This window comes from Corvus brachyrhynchos, unplaced genomic scaffold, assembly GCF_000691975.1.
Source record: "Corvus brachyrhynchos isolate BGI_N302 unplaced genomic scaffold, ASM69197v1 scaffold15, whole genome shotgun sequence".
Taxonomy (NCBI): Eukaryota; Metazoa; Chordata; class Aves; order Passeriformes; family Corvidae; genus Corvus; species Corvus brachyrhynchos.
Window position 1 is genome coordinate 1466845 of NW_008238349.1, and position 9825 is coordinate 1476669.

A 9825-nucleotide genomic window follows, 5' to 3' on the forward strand; every position below is an offset into this window, starting at 1 on the left:
CCTGCTGAAAACAGAAGGTGTTTTAAAACTAACTTGGATTTTAATTTGTAGTCCACACCTCCAGCATGGACACAGATTATTGTCTTGTGCAGCACAGGCTGGGGAGAAAGGCAGAGCTACACATTCTCTAGCAACACACAAAGCCAAGCCAACTCTTTGATGTGAACAACTGAACTTCCAGACCCCTGGGACTCAGGGTTTGGGGATGGCCATGCTCAGGGCACCTTCCCAGGCACCCCCTCCAGTGCTCGATCCGACAACTGATGTTTTCCCAAAGCTTGGACTCTCTCTTGGGACTGGAGCTTTGCTTGTGCTAAAGATTCCTGCAGGTCTGAGTCCTCTGTGGAAATCAAAGGCCCAGCCCTGCTTCCAAAAGCAGGGGGATGAAGGCTCCATGTGAGCTGGAGCCATGCAGCAGCAAACCAGGTGCCTCTATTTCATTATTTGGCTGATATATCCATATCCAGCAGGAATAGAAAAGTCCTTTAGAAAACACAATATTCAATTTCCTTTTCATCTCAGGGATGCAAGCCAGGCTTAGTACCTCAAAAACCTGGTGCTGCAATAATCTTTTCTGTCTTTTTTTAGTTCTTTTTTTATTTTTTTTTCCTTTTTCTTTTCTTTTCTTTTTTTTTAAATGAGGAAACGCTGCTTTCATTCCCCTCTGGAAGGGCTGATCTGAGCGAACAGGCACCGATGACACCAGTGCTGCAAAGATTTTTTGAAGGAAGCCAAAACCAAAGTGTAAGAGATTAAAGAGACAACTCCCTCACAAGCCAAATGATTAAAGCCTTTGCTCTTTGAAACAAGCATTTCCTTGAAATAATAAAAAACAAAAGGAAGACTAAAACTGCTCGAGGTCTCCACCAGTTTACACTGCCACATGCCAGGTTTTTCTTGGAGTTCTCCACACACATCGGACGCCCCATGGAAATCACTTATGGATACAGCAGGATCTGAAGCAGGGCCACAGCTGTAATGTATTCTTTGGCATTTCCTTCACATGCAGAACAGATTAACAGGAGTTTTCTTTGGGATCTGGATTATGCCCCAGAGAAGAACTATCAAGAGCCTGCAAGTGCCAAGACTTAGCCTTTGTCATCCAGAGGGAAAGTTCTTGGGGATTCAGGATTTTCCCGTGTGCAAGGAGAGATGTGGCTGCAGCAGCACACTAAAGATATCCATAATCTACCTCCCTGCCCCAAGCTGAAGATCTTCTGTTTGATATGCTAAGTGCCTCTTTGCCACAGGACAATTTGGAGCAGTCTATAAAGGTAAGATTAATGTCATCCAAGTGCTCATCCTGTGAGCAGATCTGCTCCTTTGCTCCCAAACATGCAGCAAATGCAAAGCCAACACACATTCTCCTGCAGGAAATCTTAATTACTTTACCATTCGGACTTGTATTCTTTGCAAAACTGCAGTTTTCAGGAAAAAATGTGTTTATTGTGAGAAAACCTCACAAACAGGTACAGTTTAGGGGAGGAAAATAAAAACCAAAAAAAGAGGCTAACCTCTATTATGTAATAAAACCAGACGACACTCCTCTCTCTTGCAAAGTGTGTTGCCTGGTGAGAACAATTCTGCTCTTCTCTCAGTAACATTACTCTGTCTTTTTTAATACACTCTTCATCCATTAGCTTTGACTCCCTATGTGTCTAATTCACAGCTACACACCAAACAAATTATCTGGAATTAAAAACATCTCACTCATTTCCTCTTTCCTCACCTCCATGATATGTCTTACAAAATCATTTTGCCATGAGATATCATAAGGAATTACTAATTTCTTTGCAGGGGGCTGGTTGGAAAGGCAGATTCCCTTTGCATGACACAGCGGTCCCATGGCCAAGGTTTGCATTTGGAGGATTTGATTCGGTTCAGCCCCCCCAACTAAGAGGCTGCCCCTCTTTTCTGCCTACACAATCAAACAGAAATGCTGCTGATTCCTGAGCTGTGGTGTTTTTCCTCCTCCCCCATCAGCACAGCCTCCCACATCCAGCACAAGAAATGACTGTAGAGAAGTCCACTTAATCACCTCCAAGCTTCATTTACATTTCATACCCGTATCTCATCTACCTAGCTCCTCCCTCTTCTACAGCAACTTCTCAATCCATCACCTGTTTTTTTTCTCTGCAATCATCACTTCTGTTTTTAATTTACACTGTGTTTTCCTCTCAGGAATTCTGCTCAAGGAGGGCACATGCAGCATGAATAGTACTGATGCACCCTTGGGACTTGCTCCACTTTCTGTGGACCTCCCATCATCACTCTGCAGCCTTTTCTGCCCATGACCATTCAGGTACCTGTTGAACACTAATGTACTTCTCCTTGACTTGCCCCTATGAGCATGCCAAAGTTACTTCACTGGCTTCCTGCAGCTCCAGCTTGGACTCTTCCCCAGCTCCTCCAACTCTTTCACTTCATGATCATCAGTTTATGTGGCAGTTTCCTTTAACTGGTTTCCACCCAACCAGCATTGCTTCCCTACCCAAGGGAGGGATTTTTGTCTCGAATAACCCCAGCACTGCTGTGAAAGAGCAGATCTGTTCTGTGGCTTGGGACCAGTCCCACCAGTACAGACCCCAGCACTGGATGACACTCCTGATGGACTGAAACCATCCCATGTCACATACACTGACACAATCTCTCTGCTTCAACACTGACTCAGCCCGGAGAAACCTTCGTCACCTTTGCCAACTCACACGAATTTTAGTGCAGCAGAAGGACAGACTGGAGACCCCAGAGCAAGCCCACCCTTTCACCCTGGCCCTGCATCAGCCATGCAGCCCATGTGTGGTTGCTACTCAGATGAGACCAGCACACATCACTGCAGGAGGTGTAATGGGACCACAAGTGACAGCAACATTCATTCCTGGTTCCAGCCTCGCTCACTGCACAGCCTTAAAAAAGTCATCTGAGCTCTCAAGACAAAGTACAGAGGGGACAGTGGGGCCAACAGATCCAGCAAGGAGCCTGCTGGTCTTTCTGCAAGTGTTGAGGTCCTCTACTCCCACCAAAAGGTTTTGACACCAACTGAGCATAAAACTAGAAAAGGGGAGAAAAATCAAAACAAAACAGAACAGATTATGCCACTTCAGCTAAAATGATGTTCCAGTTTCCTGAGCTATGTAAGATCTCTGAATCTGAACAAGATAGCCTGAACTCCACAGAGAGCCTGGTCTTGTTCAAAACGTCTCCACTCTAACGCGGAGCCAAAGACAGCAACCTTCAGAGCAGCCCATCCCAGGGGAAGCAGGGCTGTGCATGGAATCACAAGGCAGGACTTGCACATCATGCCTGAAGAGCAGGGATATGTAACAGCTTCCCCAACCTGGAACATAACCAACCCCACAAGAAAGAAAGGGAATGACTTAACATCACCTGCAAGGTGAGAAAGAGCCACTTCTGGGAGGTGATGTTCTGGGTGGGCAGCTACATCATGGAAAGCAAACTGGTGGTGGTATTTTTAGGTCTTAGTTTTTAATTTTGGACACAACTTCAGCAGCAAACATTCTTGCTTTAAGAGGGTAGCCTTTCACTGACTAATTTTCAGACCATGGATCCAGCCTGTCCGGATCCCTCTGCAGAGCTTCCTGCCCTCCAGTAGACTAACGCTCCCACCCAGCCTGGTGTCATCTGCAGACTGACTGAAGGTGCCCTTGATCCCCTCGTCCAGACCACTGATAAGGATACAAAAGTGGGCTGGCTCCAGTACTGAGCCCAGGGAACACCAGTTGTGACCAGCTCTGGCTGGGTGTAACTTCATTGCCCACCACGCTCTGGGCCCGGCCGTCTGCCAGTGTTTTACCCAGCACACCGTGCAGCTGTCCGAGCCACGGGCTGACAGTGCCCACAGGAGAAGGACTAAACTCCAGCAAGAACACATCCCAGCCCTTCCCTCAGCCACCAAGTGGGTTGCCTTGTCATAAAAGACAGGCTGGTCATTCAGGGCCTGCCTAACCCCTGCTGGCTGGTCCTGATGCCCTGGATAGGCTGTGCGATGGCACTGGAAGTGATCTGCTCCATGACGTTCCCCAGCACTGAGGTCAGGGTGATGGGATCGTCCTGCTGACTCTTCATGTGGACAGGTGTCCCAGTGGGTAACCTCCTGTTCCCTGGGACCTCCCTGCTAGCCAGGAGTGGTGATAAATGATGGGAAGTGGCTTCCACCAGCTCCCTCAGCCCCCTTGGGTGGGTCCCATCCGGCCCCATGGGACTGGGTGTGTCTCTGTGGTGCAGCAGGTCGCTGATCATTTCCCCGTGGATTACGGGGCTTTATTCTGCTCCCTGTCTCTGTGCTCCAGCTCAGGGGCTGGGTCCTCTGAGGACAACGGGTCTTGCTATTAAAGACTGAGGCAAAGAAGGCATTAAGTACCTCAGCCTTTTTCTCATCCTTTGTCACTGTGTTTCCTCACACATCAAATAAAGAATGGAGAGTCTCCTTGGCCCTCCTTTTGCTGCCAGTGTTTTTATAGAAACATTTCTTATTGTCTTTTATGGCAGCAGCCAGACTGAGTTCTAGTTGGGCTTTGGCCCTTCTGATTTTCTCCCTGCATAACCTCACGACATCCTTGTAGTCTGCCTGAGTTGGCTGCCCCTTCTTCCAGAGGTCTAATGCAGAGCATTAGAGGAGATTTATGTTTACTGCTGAGTTAAAGGTCAGGAATGGAGGCTTCCTCCCTTCCCCATCTCTCCCTCCTCTCTTCCATGAAGAGACTAAGGCTGCATAATCTGCTGCGTTTGTTTTCATACAAGGGCTGCTTTTAAGCACTGCCCTGATGATCGCACAAGGGTAAGCAGATGAAATCCAATAAGTGGCTCTACAGGACAAGACACATGACGAGACAGCCTGCCAGACTCCTGCTCTAATGTACACGCTGAAAAGAAGCTTATGCAGAGCCTGGGTAAAGAATGCTTTGTTAGGGAACACAGGCAGCTCACACTGCAGTGTCTGTTCTCCATTAGCCATCCATTTAAAAACACTTCTGATTATTTTGGAAGTACTTGCATTGCCCTTTCTCGAACTCAATATTTGCAGTTAATTGCATAACTAGTGCACTTGCCTCCAATTTAAAAGCACATTAAACCCAATTTTTATTTAAAACAGCCATGTTTCCACTCAAGCGCTGAAAATAAGAGCAGATCCAGAAGACAGTGTTTTAAAGAAGACACCTCTGCTTCTGAGAGTATACACGTGCACTTCCCTGCACCTGAGGGACTGAAATATGGCAGAGGACATGGCAATACAGACCAGCACCTCCAGGGTTAAAGAGGGAACCAGCCATCACGTGCTCTTGTACAAAAATCTAATCTAAGAATGCACTGCACAACAACAGTGGGCAAGGGACTATGCTGGATGGAGCTGTCCCTGTGCTCATCTGAGCACCCTCTCGCACCTTTTAAGAAGGCTGTTTCCATCCTGGCCATTTATCCTGCTGGAGGCCAGAGAGCAGCCACAGTGGAAAGCAGAGCATGGGAAAACAAATCCTTTTTTTTGTATTTTTACGTGTCCATTTTTATAAAACATAACTATCAAACCTATCACCAGGATTTATGGGGTTTATTCTTTGCTTTTACGGGAGCGTTTAACATGGGCAAGGCATGACCATGACTCTGACAGACACTGTGCCCTCTGCCTGGCACACACCTCTGTCACATCTGGGCGTGGGGCATTCACCACTCTGGGGTTTCTAGAACCTCAAACCCCTCTTGCACATGTGCCCTCTCCTCTCTCCAGCCTCACCTCCCAAGCAGCTCCTCAGCATTCTGCACACACAATCAGCCACCCCAGCAGTTCCTCTGCGCTGCAGCCTTCGAAAATCACAGCCAAACAAGTTTTATACAAGCATCATCTCAGGAGTCATAAATCTCCCCCTGGAAACTCGACTGAAGTGCTGACGTTACTGGATTGGTAGAGTGATAAGTTTTGTATTTACTGGTGCCATGCTCTTTTTCCCTTTAAATAAAAAGTGCCCAAAATGATCAGCTTTCTGCATCTGTATCAAGAATTATTTGTTCAGCCAATCCAAGCTCCCCCAGCCTGTCTAGAAGAACCAGAATTGCATCACATCTCACAAATACGTGCAGGGAGGGCCAACATCGATGTCAACTGGCACTGCCTCACCAATGGCACTGCTGCCACCACCCCTGGCACACAGGGGGACCTGACCCCCAAAAACAGAAACAGCACCAACACCCACCTTTGGCTCCCCTGTAATATTAGTAGTTAGTACATTGACTTTGCTTTCTTTAAATACTCCTCAGAAGGCTCTAACAGAAATGAGTAGAACTGCTTAATTATGATACTGGATATTTTAATTCCTTTCAGAAAAAAAAGAATAGCCTAGAGAAAGTCCAAGTATTGCATTTCAAAAGGATGCACTCCCATGAACTAATTAAGATTTAAACCATGACAAGCGGCAAGTGTCTCAGCGTGCTCTCTCCAAATGCAAGCACCAGACAGGCAAAGGACCTAAGAACAATTTGGAAATTACTTCTGGGAATTAAGAGAGTTGCATAATCTGATTTAGTTGTTGCTTTTGTCAATAGAAAGATATGAAATGTCTTGAATTTTCATGAGAGTCTGAGAGTAAGTGGGAGGAAAAAAGAAAGAAAAATAATCAATAACCTAATCTATAATTTCATTGATGGTGAGGGTGACAGTTTGTGCACGGCAGGGGAGGGTTTGTTGTCAGAAGAATGATTTGCTCTTGAGACCCAAGGCTATCTCAATCTAAGTATATAAAGCTCTCAGTCAATGCAGAGAGGCTACGTGTGCCGTACCAGGGCTCAGGCTGATCTCTAATGTCCTGAAAGGATAGATTTGCAATAAAAATATGTGAAAACATTTAGAGACATTAAGTTTACAAGATGACTCTGATCCTGTGGATTAGTGTCGAGTCTGTAAGTGTGCTGAAGCCTGCCAGGGAGAATAAAGCACTGTACTGTCCTTACACTAAGAGCAATTTAATTTGTATGTCCAGATGTTCATTTCAAGATTTTTATCCATTTTGAAGAGTTATATCTCCATTGCCTTGGAATAAAAACATAATTATGTGCAAGCCATTTACAAGATTCCTGTGGCAAATATTCCTAACCCTGCTGGGTTATTTTAGGGCAGTGAAGCCATAGTTAACACAAGGGAGGAGGGATGTTTGACAGAACTATTGAAATAAATAAAAGGATTCACTCAAAATGCATGTCAAAGCATGTGAAAATCTGAAGGTTACTGAAGCCCAAGAGATCCCTCCATCTCTTGCCAGGCCCCGAACTGTTGGGAAATGTTTCGAGCAGCAAACTGTCCCACTTTGCATTTCTAAGAGGCTGAATCCCAAGAATAATAATGCACAGAAAATTGCAGCCCTTGGCTTTCCAGCCAGACAGTAATTCAATGAACAATGCGGCCAGCCCATCAAAACATCCTTGCCAAGTTACACAAGTACCACTTGTAGGAAGAGCTTTCTACTAGAAAAAGAGACAGCAGAGGAGAATGTGCTGGCGGAGAGGGAGCTGATGGGAAGGGCTCGCTCCTAATGGGATGGTTAATTACAGCACCTCTCCCATGAGAGAGTGCTGGTGCCCAGGCACATGTGGGATGTGCAGCACGAGCGGGAGCGCTGCTCACACCAGGGATAAAGAGGGATGGAGGGTCCAGGATGTGCCCCACACCGACCCACTCCTGCCAGGACACTGCCCTCTCCCACCATCCCCATGGGTGAGGGTGGCAGGGTCCTTTGGGAGATCACTTTGTCTGCATTCCAGGAGAGCGCAGCCAAGCACAGTCCTGCAGAGCACAGAGTAAAAACCACCCGAAACAAGCTGCAAATTATAGTCCTTTGCTGAAAGTAGAAGGGCTTTGAATAGGCAGGGCATTGATCCAAAGGCTGGTAAGAAGCCTCCCAAGGATACAGGACACATTTCAAAAGGAAACAAAGATAAGTGTTTTCTATTTTAAGTGTCACCTGCCCCACCGAGTCAAGTCCCTAACCCTTTGGGTTTGTTTTCTTTTTACCTGAAGGCCTTCACCCAGCTTCCCTAGATTCTCTCCTCATTTTTGGCTACATAAACACTGCGTGGAGCAAAATGCCTTTGTAATTCTGTAACATTGCTTCCCACTGCTCCAGAGCTCAGCTCCTAAACCACACCAGCAAAGGTTCTCTGCAGGATCCAGAGCCCTGGGATGGGGATGTCTGCTCTGCACCTCCTCCAAGGAGAGACCCAGAACATCCAGCCCACACAAGGCATTACCTAGGCACATGGCCAGAGTTGGGACAAGGCCATCAGGCTGTTCCCATGGAGCTTCCTCCCCTGATCCCAGCTCTGTGCGTGATCCAGGATCGCAGAGGAGAGCACAAACACGGCTGGGATCACCTGGCAGGGGCAGTTCTCACCACACCCCACCCTGGGCTGTAACCCCTGCCCAGTGGTCCCATTCAGCTGGGGTAGGTCAGTGACCTTTAAGCAAAGGGACGCAGCCCTGGTGCTGCCATACTGGCCATGCTCCAGTTGCTGTATGAACAAGCAAAAAGGTTTGCAACCACTGGTATCAGCATTCCCACAGCAAACACTGTAAAGCACAAATTGTTTTCCCCTAGGAAGGCCACCAGTACCTCATTTGGGTGTTGCCAATAACCCCAGAAATCCACAGCTAAATGCACATAGGCTTAGAGCTGCTTTCCAGCTGAATCTCCAAAGGCTTTACACTATTTGCTCCAAAATCATACCATTAAGCTTCACTACTAAGCTCCAAGGGTGTATATTAATCACCTCTGTCTCTGGTGCTGTTTGGCTAATGACACTTCATGCAATCAGGGCCTCGGGTTGCCCTCACCTCTGGGAAAGGTGTTTATTTTGAAAGATAGCTTGAAAATGTGCCAGAAACACCAATTTCTAAACCATGCAGTTCACAGGAGAAACACAAAGCAAAAAAGAAGGACATTGTATCTGAAAGTTAGGAGAGACTGAACAGACCAAAATGCAATAAATATATTGCATTTACTTGCTGTTCCACTTGATTTTGTGCTCACTTTGGCTAAGATGAAAAGAAAATGGGGCCAAATCGCAGCAGCCGTGAGCCAGCTCTGCTGTGATGGGCTGAATTCCCACACTGGAGCCCTCAAGAGCAGGACATCTTTGGCCTCTCTGCTCTTCCCCCTGGAAATTCCATGCTGTGAGGCAGTGCTGAGTGTGCAAAGAGGGTAGATCCAAGGGAATTTTCTAATCTTGCATTCAAAACCAAGCACGCTCAGTGCAGCAGGTGGAATGCTATGTCGACTTCCCCAGGCCCTCGGGATTGTGAAGATTTAAATTGGAATCTCAGCAAAAGGGAAGTCATCACTCAGGTGTCAAAATAGAAGGTTTTTTTCAGGGCAACTATCCTTTTGACATGATAAGGCCAATTCCCAAAAAAAGGTGTTCAAAAGGAGTTTCTGAGGAACTCTCTTTCGTAAACATCAGCTGAAAGCAGAAGTGCTGTGATTTCAGGGTCAAATCTGCTTGGATCAAAACAATAAATTAACTCTTGTGCTACAACCAACATCCGAAACACAAAATACATCCTAAAAATGAGCACAACCTCCTTTAAAGAAAACACAGTTGTGCTAACACAGAAATAAAAATATCCTGGGCAACTGTCAAAGGAGCCATCTGGAGACTCCCACCACAACAGCAGCAGAACGCAGAAGGCACTAAAAGGTACACAACCAACCCCATCTCTAATGCCCTTCCCCAAAGCCCTCAAGCACAGGGGGTGAGAACAAACATCAGCACGTTCCTCACAGGGCAGAGCAGAATCTGTGCAGTCACACACCCTGCAGCTGAACC